At 38.7% G+C, this 13,794-nt stretch overlaps 1 long non-coding RNA gene across 1 annotated transcript in view; it reads right to left on the bottom strand.

Moving 5' to 3' along the window:
- The window catches only part of LOC113890546, an 80,629-nt gene extending 72,151 nt beyond the window's left edge, over positions 1–8,478 (bottom strand). The window contains exons 1-2 of the long non-coding RNA XR_003510519.1: positions 8,021–8,478; positions 505–578 (exon numbers count right to left, since the gene is read on the bottom strand). This is a non-coding gene — a long non-coding RNA (uncharacterized LOC113890546). The remainder of the gene's footprint in view (positions 1–504; positions 579–8,020) is intronic.
- Between the last annotated feature and the right edge of the window lie 5,316 nt (positions 8,479–13,794).

Here is a 13,794-nt window from a genome sequence, read left to right as displayed (position 1 = left end):
AAATAAATATAAGGCAAAAGGAGAAGAGGACAGCAGAGGATGAGATGATTAGATAGCATCACTGACTTAATGGACATGAGTTTGAGCAAATTCCGGGAGATAGTGAAGGCCAGGGAAACCTGGTGTGCCACAGTCTATGGGGCCACAAAGAGACACGACTGAGTGACTGAACAACAAATATAAAACATCAATATCTTAATATCTCAGAATATTATTCCACTAAATGCTACTGCAACTTACTTGTTTCTAAAAATGCTGTGCTGCTTATAAGCAACCTGCTCTGGTACAGCATATGAAAAAGTTATGAAACATTGTATTGCTTTTTTTGGGAAGAAAGCATATAGTTTGTGAGCTGAAATAAATTTTTACCATTCTATAAAGGTCTTATAACCTATGATTGTGTCTTGTGCCATCACCTAAAATCCAACTGAGTTCACAAAGTATTAATAATTGTTGTAGTAAAAATTGTCTATCTGTTAGGGTTTTAATCTTTTGCATTCTTACCAGGATATTGTGTGATACTCCATGAGGCAGACTGCTCATTCCCATTTCTTCCACTTCATTGAATAATCAGACTTCTTGATGAAAAAGAATATAGATGGAAACTTGTCAATGATAGACATTTAATCAACAACTGAAATTGGCTTTATTAGTTTCAGTTTATGATAAATTTAGAAACTACTGACAGGTATCAGAATTTGGGGGTTAAATTAAAAACTAATAACTAAAATTTTCTGAACAGGCCAAATTCTGAAAATATACTTGAAAGTTTAATTCATTCTTTTGGTATTAAATGGAATCAAAAAGTGAATTTAAGGCAGTGTTTAGACTTTATGTATTGAGCTTTATATTTGACATTTTATGGGACATTTATTATCTTGCTAGATGAATATCCTTTTAAAGAACTTAGAATAAACAGTATGCATAAGAAACAAGTGTGCTGATAGACCATGACATAAAAAAGAAGGCAATAAATAGGGAATGCATTCAATAGTTAATGTGGATTTTAAGTACATCATGAATCTTTATCACATTTCTAAAACATTTAACTCCCACTTGAAATTTGAAGCAATTTTAGATATCAAAATTCAAGTAATTCTGAATGTCTTAGGGAGATTTTTGAATGTAGAACACATAATAATGCATAATCCAGTTTTCCTACTCATTTCTTTATAGTACTACTAACCTGAATAACTTGGGCTCCCCTGATGACTCAGTTGGTAAAGAATCTGCCTGCAATACAGAGGACCTGGGTTCAATCCCTGGGTTGGGAAGATCCCCTGGAGAAGGGAACTGTCTACTCACTCCAGTATTCTGGCCTGAAGAATTCCATGGACTGTATAGCCCATGGGGTTGCAAAGAGTTGGACATGACTGAGCAATTGTATAGCCATAGCAACTTGAATACCTGTATTAAGTTTCTATTCATTCTGTGTCTTTGGAATAATCTAAATAGAGGCACTATAGCTGGTAAATTTTTTCAGCTACTAAAACAATGATTTTGTTCCATGTTATCCTATTTCCAAGCTTACCTATACCTGCAGGTCCCAATAGTAGGATATCCATTAACAATTAGTATTTAACCCTGGAACTTAGCTTCTTAGGAAGAAGAAAAGTACAAAAAAAATGAAAGATTTATGTCAGAAAGAAGGCAAAGTAGACAGCCTGGCATTTCTACATTCAGGAATATGAAAAAGGAAAAATGGAGACAGAGATAGATGGACAAGGTCAAATTCCAGGACTATTACTTCCCTGCAGTGTTTTCCTTGAAGATACTTTGTGGTTAAAATTTTTAAATATACAGAAAGGTATGGGAGAATCTAGAACCCTTTGACTCTTGAGTGAGATGAATAATGTGGAATATGAGTAAGAGGAGGACAAGCAGATGAGACTGCAGTTGGACCTTGGTCATTTATTTTATGTTGCCTGCTCATGGCAATCAAGGATTTGAAAGTTCCCACCAGCCCTGATAAGAGGATGGAAAGTTACTGAAAGAACCAGTGGATCAGCAGATGCTAGGTTGGATAAAGGACTAGGGAACATAATTTTTATGACTTTTTTTGTGGTGAAAATACCCTCTTTCACAGGACTTTCTTGCACTGAAGGGTGCACCAACCCATTTGGACACCGCTCCTTATTTTGCCCAATGTGCAACTTAGCAGCAGCAGCAGCAGCAGCAGCAGCGTATATAAGAGGCTACAGCCTGAAATGCTTATTTGCAATAGAATGTGGTGGAACAGGGTCCATGAGACAGCACATGTCCTTTCTTGAAGGTTTGGAATTCACTCAAATCTAGGGAACAGTTGCCATAAAGGAGTGTTGGCCTAATGTTGGTATATATTCTAACGTTTAAAGAAAAATCATAAATCTTTATCATTTCAAATAATCCAGTTTAGAAAGAAAAACAGAAGCCAAATAAAGCATATGATTCATTAGCCACCAGTTTGCTGACTTTGTGATAGAGAATATGCTGGTTGCTCCTTCACAAATCAGTTCTTTAAACATGTGAGAACACAAAAAAATCCTAAAATTTAGTTTAACATGCATTTTTCCCAGATAGGCAGGGTTTATGGCCCATACACTTTTTCCTTGTATTCTTGTTTTCATTTATTTTTTCAGCTACTTCAGTTTGATAGTCTTGAGCTCACCCAATTTATATGAAATGTATGTGCTTTTCTGCATCATTCCATGTAAGCTTAAGCACCAAAATACTTAATCCAAGGCTATGAGTTGCTATCAAACAAATTTTTTAGGTTTACCTTAACAATCACTAAAGAAGAGAAACTTCTGTTTTCTTTTTCCTAGTTTGTTTATAATATTTTCTTTTGTGTATCTTTGAAATTTCACCCTGATGTCTCTATGTTGCCTTTTTTTTTTAGTTATGAGCATTTTATAGAATACTTTCTTTTCCTCAAAAATTAAAGTAACATTCTGAAATTATAAGCACACTTCATTTAGTATCCACTTAGATGAAAACATCATCAAATTCTTGAATTCACTTCTATCTAATTTCTGTGCATGCAAGAAGACAATAGATAGTAGTAACCTGTTTTACATTTATTTTACTAGAAGAGTGTACCAAACATATTTTTCTTATTATTTGTTTTAAAAATATTAGTTCAAAGAAGTCTTACAAATAATGATAAACAGAAGTTGGAGTCACGTGGCAAGCACATGGCACCTTACAAATCCTTCTGATATGAAGTTGAGCTCAATAATAAAACATAACATTCCCAGAATCAGAAATTGAAGGGAAAAAACCCTCAAAGGCAGTTTGGTAAATATGAGCTTACATAATAGTGACTCATGAGCTGGCTAGTTCTAAATATAAACCAAAGAAATTGATAGCCATACTCTAGTGCCCATAGTGGTGGGGAGGAGGGACTTGACTTAGAATTATTTAAGATAGAAGCATTGAAACTGAACTCATTTATGGTAATTATGAAAAATGTTTAGCTATTTAAATCAGTAAAATAGTAGTTTTTATTTAAAACTTTAAATGTCATGATTGTTTAAGTTTAAATATATGGAGAATTAAAAATGATGGTATATAATGTGTTTTGCATGTATGGATGTGAAAGTTGGACTATAAAGAAAGCTGAGCGCTGAAGAATTGATGCTTTTGAACTGTGGTGTTGGAGAAGACTCTTGAGAGTCCCTTGGACTGCAAGGAGATCCAACCAGTCCATCCTAAAGGAGATCAGTCTTGGATGTTCTTTGGAAGGACTGATGTTGAAGCTGAAACTCCAATATTTTGGCCACCTGATGTGAAGAGTTGACTCATTTGAGAAGATCCTGATTCTGAGAGGCATTGGGGGCAGGAGGAGAAGGGGACGACAGAGGATGAGATGGTTGGATGGCATCACCGACTTGATGGACGTGGGTTTGGGTAAACTCCGACAGTTGCTGATGGACAGGGAGGCCTGGTGCTGCGGTTCATGGGGTTGCAAAGAATTGGACACGACTGAGTGACTGAACTGAACTGAATGTGTTTGGGGAAAATGAAACTAAAGGGTTGTTAAGGTTCTGGTTATAGGCAGAAAAAAATTAAAAGCATCTGTTAACGTTAGATTTTGTTATGAATTTGTGCTGTACTCTCTAGGAAAAACCTTAAAACAGGAAATTTATAATATGCAACTTCTAACCAAAAGAAGAGAAAAATATTTTTAAATATTTCATCATTTCAGAGAGGGAAAATATTTAGAAAAGTAAATACAGAGTAAGTGTTAACTGGAAAATTGCATTTTAAAACAAAAGCATATCAATAATCCCATAATATGCAAAATAATTCATTGTTTCCTTTAGGATTATTTAAATTGTATATAAAGTTAGTCCAATTATATGCTGGTACAAATAGGGAATTGAAAAATGACATGATGAGTCTTCAGTTGCATTAAGCATTGAGACACAATGTGGTAAAATTACAGAATACCACACAAGTAGAACAAATAAGCAGGTGAGTATTTCTGACAGAAGGGAGGTTAAAGATCAAGAGCCTTGCTCACACTGGACAGTTAGCTCCTAAAGAGCAGGGATCAATTCTTGTTTTTCTTTAAACTTTCAGGGTCTAGTAAAGTACCTCACTTTCAAGTACTCTCTGACCTTGAAAAGCTTCCAAGGCAAAAGGAAACTCATGTTATGATGGAAGTATAAATTAAAGTGATGTAAGAGCAGAGAGGGCTTCCCAGGCGGTGCTAGTGGTAAAGAACCTGCCTGCCAACACAGGAAACATAAGAAATACAGGTTCAGTCTCTGGGTTGGGAAGATCCTCTGGAGGAGGGCATGGCAACCCACTCCAGTATTCTTGCCTGGGGAATCCCATGGACAGAGGAGCCTAGGAGCTACAGTCCATAGGGTTGCACAGAGTCAGACATGATTGAAGCAACTTCGCGTGTGTGTGCGTGTGCACACACACACAAACACACACACACAGACAAGAGCAGAGGGGTGGAAAAAATTCTTTTTAAACGTACAATGGAAAAGACAAAACCAAGCAAACAACACGTAAGATAAGCATGAAGGATTAAAACAGGTGATAACCTACCTAAGAGAATGGCATGAACAAAAATATGAAGGTAAATACCCATATGGGGAAGGTTGAATGGTTCTATTTGGATGGATTACAGAGGGATTAAAGATGTAGTGACACAGTAAGGACCATACACTGTCCACGACTAACATTAGAAAGAGCTGAAGAGTTGAGTTCTAATTAAAAGAATCTGGAGGTTTTCCTAAAAGCAAAAGAAAAAACAAAAACAAACCACCAAGTTGTTGTTGTTCAAGCAGGGAATTGTTATGATAACATATGCTTTAAAAAACATAGGCTATATTAAAAGAAAGAATGCAGACAAAAATCTCACTTAAAAAGTCAAGAGAACAGTCCAGATGATAAAAAGGATACTTTTGTCTTTACGATGTTTTGAGTTTTGAGTACATCCTAAAGAAGTGTGTGTAGGGGAGGGGGGCAGGTGGCGGAGAGAGTGAACATTGGTTTAAACAGCCACAATTATTCTGGCTATGGTACAGAATTGATTTTGAACAATTGATAGTACAATTGATAGTACAATTTTAGTACAATTGATTTTGAACTTTGGAAACTCAGTACCATCACTTTTAAGCTATATAGTCACAGGAAAAGTATTTTAAAGGTTAAATAACTGGATAGCAACTTTCTCATCTTAATCTTTAAAATTCCTGATTGTTGTGAGAATTAAACAAAATTAATAATTAAACAACCCAGGGATTGAACCCGGGTCTCCCGCATTACAGATAGATTCTTTACCAGCTGATCCACCAGGGAAGCCCGAGAATTCTGGAGTGGGTAGCCTATTCCTTCTCCAGCAGATCTTGCAGACCCAGGAATCGAACTGGGGTCTTCTGCATTGTAGGTGAATTCTTTACTAGCTGAGCTACCAAGGAAGCCCTAATAATTCAACAGAATTGCATATGTAGACACTCCAATCACAGTGCTTAGGACATACAGACAATAACTGTTGGTGAATAATAGAATGAAATACTGGAAAGTATCTTCCATATTTTCCCATTGGACTTAAAACTTTTTCAGAGCTTTTTGTTGTTAGGTAGCTATGACCAACCTAGACAGCATACTAAAAACCAGAGACATTACTTTGCCAACAAAGGTCCGTCTAGTCAAAGCTATGGGTTTTCCAGTAGTCATGTATGGATGTGAGAGTTGGGCTATAAAGAAAGCTGAGCACCAAAGAACTGATGCTTTTGAACTGTGGTGTTGGAGAAGACTCTTCAAAGTCCCTTGGATTGCAAGGAGATCCAACCAGTCAATCATAAAAGAAATCAGCCCTGATTATTCATTGGAAGGACTGATACTGAAGCTGAAACTCCAATTCTTTGGCCACCTGATGCAAAGAACTGACTCATTGGGAAAGGCCCTGATGTTGGGAAAGATTGAAGGCAGGAGGACAAGAGGATGACAGAGGATGAGATGGCTGGATGGCATCAGCAACTCAATGGGCATGAGTTTAAACAAGCTTCGGGAGTTGGTGATGGACAGGAAAGCCTGGAATACTGCAGTCCATGGGGTCACAAAGAATCAGACATGACTGAGCAACTGAACTGAAACTGATTGGTAGCTTATTCTCCTAACCATCAGTCAAGAGTTGGAACACCTTTCTTGGGACCCAGAGTCTAACATGTAGCATTCTCTCTGGTATTGATCATGGGCTCTCAGAAGTTCTTTCTTCCTATTGTACCATCATGCTACATACTTTACACAATATTGTTCACAAAGTTGATGCCATTTTTAGAATGAGTTAACATTCTGAGTTAACAGTAAGTTCTAATTTGATGCAACAACTTGCAGCTATCTGACTGCATAGATAGAAGCAAAGTATCCAGAGCATAAGATGTAAGTACTCTCTATTAGGCAGAACACAGGGGATTATACCTCTCAAATGGTAACGAATCCACCTACAATGCAGGAGACCTGGGCTCGATCCCTGGGGTGGGAAGATCTCCTGGAGACCTCCGTGGAAAGAGGAGCCTGGTGGGCTACAGTCCATGGGGTCAGAAAGAGTCAGACATGGCTGAGGAACCAACACACTCTGTACATTATGATCTTACATTGTCTGCACAAATGTCCTGAGCAAAGCAAAACAAAACATTTTTTGTAATGTTAAACACCTTGAATAAGATCACAGGGTTGATATGAAGACACAATTAGATTTTGAGTTAGGTACATTTTCTAATGACTAAAGCTGCCAGACAATAGAATGGGCTGTGTTAGTATTGAACGATTTCTGTGCTAGTGACTCTGCTCACATATATCCTGACCCCCTCTTTAGGAGGAGACTGCAGGAAATATAACCTAACTCGAAGACCACTGATTTTAGTCCTGTGATCTTCAGCAAAACCCTTTCCATTTTCTTTCTCTTTGCAGATATTGTTTTGCTATATAGTTTTGAGTATTTTAAACAGAAAAATCATTTCATGTTTATTAGAATCTAATGGAATTAGCATTATATCAGTGATTGCTACTTCTCAGGGGTCATTGTAGGGGGCTTTTACCTTTATTTGTTTAGTACTTAAAATGACCCTGAAAATATTATTTTCACAATTTTACAACTAGTGCCTGAAGAAATGTCCATGATGTGTTGTTGAATAATGAAAATACAAAATATTATGTATAATGTGTTACTAATTGTGGAACCCAGTTCTATAATTCTCCATTTTCACTCACTTGTGTACACAGCTGTATACATGATACACAGATGAAAATGGTCAGAATTATACACAGTAAAGTGGTCACTGTATCTATATCTGGATTATGGATTTTGAAAGCTTCTTAGTTTCTTTCTTGGTCTCTTCTGAGCCTCTAAATTATCTACAATAATGGGCATTACTTTCATACTCAGAGAACAATGACTATATTAATAGTCTTATAGCTTTAGAGAAAAATAAATAACTCAAGATGACAGAGAGTAAGTAGCAAATTTGGCATCATTTCCTGACATAGAGGCAGTTGAGGGGAGGGAGTTCACTCTTACCTGAGTCCAGAATTTGGAGTGGTTCTTTGCCCTACTTTTTTTTCCAGTCCAGTTTCATCGCCACTGATTAGAGCACAGAAGGAAAAAGAATGGCCCGTTCGCTTAATGATGACAAATTGCAGCTTTGGTCTTTACCTGGGAGGCTGTGGTAACCTGGGCCTGCCTTTTGTGTGTGCCCAGGGGCGGCAAGCAGGAATTCAGCGCTGTCGCTGGAGCCTGGCTGGACTCCAATTTGGCGTGTGTCTCACATTGTTTGGGAACACTTTCTGCCGGTGGAGACACACTCCTCTCCCGGGGCCTAGAGCTAAGGAAACAAAAGCTCCTGGTGCCAGGCTACCGGCTTATCTGTAAATCACTTATTCTTTTTTCTTGTCTCCTCAAGGGTGCTTTGACCTTAGCTCAGAGTTTGAGCAGGCACAACTCATCAATTTTTTTCACTGACAAGTTAAGAGACCACGTGAATTTAGCCTGCCTGACTATTGAAACTGTATCAGGTCTCAGATATGACCAATTAGAATACATGTGCACCGTGTGTGTATATGTGTGGATACATGCATACGTTTATAACTATATATAAATGATCATTCATCAAAATTGTAAATGTACATGAGAATTCATTTTACTTCTTGATAATTTCAACCACATTAGCTGATTTACTCCTTCTCATGTCTCTGCACACTAGGATGAAAGTGTTGAGGAAAGTGAAGAGGATGGTAGGTCTTTATTTCTAATGTCCATTTACAGTGGAGAGGGTTATTAATGATTTTCAGCTTTACTTTCACATTTATAGAGGTGAAAATGGAAACTACGAAGATGTAAGAGAATCCTTCAGAGTCAGAAAGCTAGTTCACTGCAGAATCAGATTAAAATAATAATCTCTCGCTTTTTAATTCAGTACTCTTTACACCAAATTTCTAAGGGATGGCTATCTTAGTACCCACAACATAGTTAGAAAATATAATTTATATAGTGATCAGTATTTTAATGAGAGAAAAATGAGTGGAAAATGTTAATAGGGATTATTTTTGTGGCAGGAGCTGATTGGTGATTTTATTGTTTAATGCTATCTGAATTTTCTAAAATATCTGCTTAAATATTTATTACCCTAATGGTATGCATTTTAACACACATATTAGCCCCTATGTTCTAAGCATGCTACTAGGGACTTCACACATCAGTTTTGTCATTTACTCCTCATGCTAAGTCACTTCAGTCGTGTCTGACTTTGTGCAACCCCATAGACGGCAGCCCACCAGGCTCCCCTGTCCCTGGGATTCTCCAGGCAAGAACACTGCAGTGGGTTGTCATTTCCTTCTCCAATGCATGAAAGTGAAAAGTGAAAGTGAAGTCGCTCAGTCGTGTCCGACTCTTAGCGATCCCATGGACTGCAGCCTACCAGGCTCCTCTGCCCATGGGATTTTCCAGGCAAGAGTACTGAAGTGGGTGCCATTGCCTTCTCCGAGCCCATCTTAATAATAGGTTCTTATAAATATGTATTGAATATAATAGAATTGAAAAGTAATAGTGTTCAGAGATGACTCTAAAAATCCTTCCTAGAAATCTTCCTGAGATGCCTGTGTGACTTCAGATCCAATATTATCCTAGTAACAGGAAGTGATTCCAGATAGGTCTCAAACTTTAATATTTTCCTAAGAAGCCACTGAACAATCTGAAGAGGAAGATTTCTGTTGTGACTCTAAGCTGCTCACAGGTTGCTGGCCAGGAAGGCTCACCCCATGGGGTCAACAGACAGGCAGCGGAGTTGGTTGCTTTCAAAAATCTGTGCAAAATAAACAAAGACTTACAGTGATCAGTTATATCTACACCCATTAGATATTAAACATTAAAGACTCCAAAATGAATAGTTGAAGCAGAGGAATTTTGTGTTATGTTTCAAGCCTGCTTTTATTTATTAACATGCCTTCATCCTCCTTGGCATGCTGTCTGACATGCTGTCTGACACAGGGCCCAAGGTTGTGGTTTAAACGACAGTAGAAAGTCACTGTGCTTTGATGGGTCCAGAGCGTGCAGCCAATGTTAATAACTAACAGTACAGACTGAGCCTTGCTACACGGACCTTTAGAATTAACTGTCTCAAGTTGTGTCTGGGACAGGAAGGACCAAGGGCCCCTTTGTCTGGTCTGGCTTAGGCTCATGCTTTCTAGTGACACATAGATTTATGTATCTAGCAATGGATACGCCTTGCTTGTTTCCCTTGAGTAAAATCCAGACACCCCTGTAGTATTTCTTTTTGATACTGGATAAAATTTAAGGAGACCTGCAGTAAAGAGGTTTCTTTTCCAGAATTTGCATCTCTGGGTTTTAGGATACTTAAACCTGAATGTACACACAAGTTGCAGCTTGCTTCTTGGCCTACTGCCTATCTCCTAAAGCTTTTGGCTCCAGAAACAGATACGTTCATGGTCATTGAGGAAAAAAAAAAAAAGTAGAAGCAGTCCAGGGAGTCCAGAGACACATGAGATCATACCCAGAGTTCCACATTCTGTTTTTCCACAAGTTCCAGCTAGCTCAATGAGTGTTTGTTCCAGGTACTCTTCTAAGGGGTCAGAGTTAGGCCTGAGTGAAGAAGACTGCTGGTTGGCCCCACAGTTGTCTGCCCACCTTGCCCTGAGGCATGTAGGATCCCTCTGGAAAGTGAATAGTCTTTAAAACTCAGTGAAATTCCGACTCTGCCTCCAAAGAGTTCAAATGTAAGGTCAGAGTCAGAAGTTCCTGTTGTGCTCACTTAGAGCCAGAGGCTGTAAGAGCTGCTCTTGGTTCAGAACCACATTTGAAGGTCCCACAGACTCTCTGGTAGAGTCTGGAGAAAGTAAGAGAAGACTACTCTTTACTGCTAACAAGCAGCTCAGACCTTCACTCCTTCACAGAAAAGGATGACTAGTTTTACCCCAGAAACATGCCTCTGGCTTTGTTGCCTAGTAATTATGAGATTTCCACTGTCTCTCTTGGCCCAGACCCCTGGCTATGCCTGCACGCATGCTGGGTCATCACCTGGGTTATCCTCTTGTTGACCCGCATGACACTAGACACCCATGTGGATGGTTGACATTTGTCTATCTCGGGACCTACTTTCAGCTTATCAGACCTTCTCTATTACATACAGCTGGGCTTATCTTTCTCCACTGCCTCTCCCCCATGGACATCCAAGTACCCATCCTTGCTGTTTCACTACTGATGGAACTTCTGATCTATGTTTGTGATCTATGTTTTTAAACCAGGGAGTCGGATGCTATCTGTTTTATGATGTTGGTGTTTAAAAATCAGAATCATTCTTTAGAGTGTATGTAGATCAAGGAGAACCACACAGCCAGGACAACAGCTGTCCTGTCAAAATGAAGCAAACCAAACCAAGCACTTGTTGGGGGTTCACTGTATATAGGTCTCTGTCTAGATCATTGTGCTATCAGGAGGAAATTTTTGCTGTTTCTACTCTGGTGATCAGTGGTTTCATCTGTAAAAAACGGAAACAAAAATGTAACAAAAACAAGAAAAGCGATTGGACTTACTGTACACTAGAGTCATAAGCACAACTCCCCCAAAACTTTCCTTTGGAAAAGGTAAATGTGCATTAAAAATTAAGCTTAAATGAGTAGACGGGCATCAGAGCAAAGGGTGCACCTGTGGTTTGGGGGATAGGATAAAGAGCTGCCACCAATCTCTTCTGTTTCCTCTGTGTATGGACTTCAAGTGAAGCCAGAGGCTGTAGCTGTACTTAATGTGCATGTGGAGCCTCACATAGTGTTTTTGACCACCCTATGGTGAAGCCAGCTCTTTCCACGTACGCTAGGTTCCTTCTCTGAGGTCACTGTCCACCCTTTGTTGACTGCGGCTTTCAGGGGAATGAGAATTTTATTCTTGGAAAGATGCTTCTATTTTTCCCAGGACCACACGTGGATTTATGAATAATCTGTATACTCCATTTTTCTCAGCCCAACAAAACATCACACTTGTAATTCCTGCTTGAAATGGTATCTGAGTCAGATTTAATTGTGTCCTGAAAGATGCAATCCAATTTCACTAGATAACCATGGGCTTCCCTGGTGGCTCAGTGGTGAAGAATCTGTCTGCCAATTCAGGAGACACAGGTTTGATCCCTGGAATGGGAAAGATCCCCTGGAGAAGGAAATGGCAACCTACTCCAGTATTCTTGTGGAAATCCCATGGACAGAGGAGCATGGCAGGCTGCAGTCCATGGGGTGGCAAAGAGTCGGACATGACAGTGACTAAAGGACAACAAACCATGATTACTCCTGTCACATTTATGTGTTTTAAATTTCATTGATATTTTCACATCAATTATCTTACTTTATTCCCAGAATAGCATTCCAAGGCAAATGAGAGAGATTATCACTTGCCTAAAGTGGAAACTGCCACCCCAAACTAAAAGCACTTATAAATGAGTATATGGGCATCAGAGCAAAGCCAAATCTATTCACATAGCTAAAATCCATATTTCCTGACTCCAGATGAATGCTTTCTCTTCATAGTCTTAAATATGAAGTCAGATATCAGAGTGCTATCAGCCTACAACATTAACTGACCACATACTATAATTATAGGTATTGTAGTAGTTTTATTATTTGCATACACACAAAAGCAAGAATATTATCCCGATTTACCTCTCTATAATTCAAAGTTTGTATCTAATAAAGGAGAAAGCCTCTCACAGTGATAACTCCTACAGTTCCCTAATACCATTATTTTAGGAAATGTCTAACCAGGACTAGCACTTTCCAGGTGGCTCAGTGGGAAAGAATCCACCTGCCAATGCAGAAGAAACAGGAGACAGGAGTTCAATCCCTGGGTCAGGAAAATCCCCTGGAAAAGGAAATGGCAACACACTCCAGTATTCTTGCCTGGAAAATCCCATGGACAGAGGATCCTGGCGGGCTACAGTCCATAGGGTCGCACAGGGTCGGACACGACTGTAGCGACTTAGCACAGCGCTTCACCGCAGAACCATGGCTAAACAAAGTCTTTCCAGTGGAAACAAGCCTCAATATTGGCGCAGGTAAAAGGTTGGTTTCAACGTGTTGCCAGTAGATGGCGCTGTAAATTAGCAAACATCTTGCCTGGGGAAGTATAGCAGGATGGGGGGTTTAAGGTGAATGAGACAAGTATGATCTGAGGGAAAAATGGTGAATAGCTAATACAGAAAAAAAAAAAGCACATTTATGAGGCTTAGAAAAGGGAGGTTTAAAATGTGAGTTAACTTTTTCTTAAGCTTTTGAAACAACTCTTATTTAGCTTATAACTCAGAAGAGTGCTGGCAAGTTAAATCGAATAGAAATTCCGTTCTCCACAGTGGAGAGATTTTCCCTAGTATAGAGAAAGGCTTGTATCCTGTGACATTAACTATATATAAGTGTTAAATGTTGCCCAGTTAGTTTCCAATATGAGCTGTTTCTTCTCTACCCCTCATCCCTCTCCATCTCTCGGCTCTGTTCCTCATACTTAAAAACTCTCTGCTAAAAGTCCATGGGATGGCAAGGAGTTGGACATGACTGAGTGGAAGAAAAAAAAACTATATTTCCATCTATTATTTAAGAACTGGGTGCATCTCATATTTTCTTACAAATGTCTTTTACAAGAGTAGGAAATCAAAGGATTCTACTGAGTTTATTTTAACATTCCTAACATTATACTTACACTCAACAAATGTTGATTTAACATTGAATAATTGATTAGTGCATCACATAGTCTAGTGATAGAATTTTCTACATGTATTTAGTCACCACTTTAAAATGTATTTA

Source organism: Bos indicus x Bos taurus, chromosome 1 (assembly GCF_003369695.1).
Source record: "Bos indicus x Bos taurus breed Angus x Brahman F1 hybrid chromosome 1, Bos_hybrid_MaternalHap_v2.0, whole genome shotgun sequence".
NCBI classification, from domain to species: domain Eukaryota; kingdom Metazoa; phylum Chordata; class Mammalia; order Artiodactyla; family Bovidae; genus Bos; species Bos indicus x Bos taurus.
Note: the sequence above shows the minus strand (reverse complement) of the source record. Positions and strands in the feature narration are given on the sequence as shown.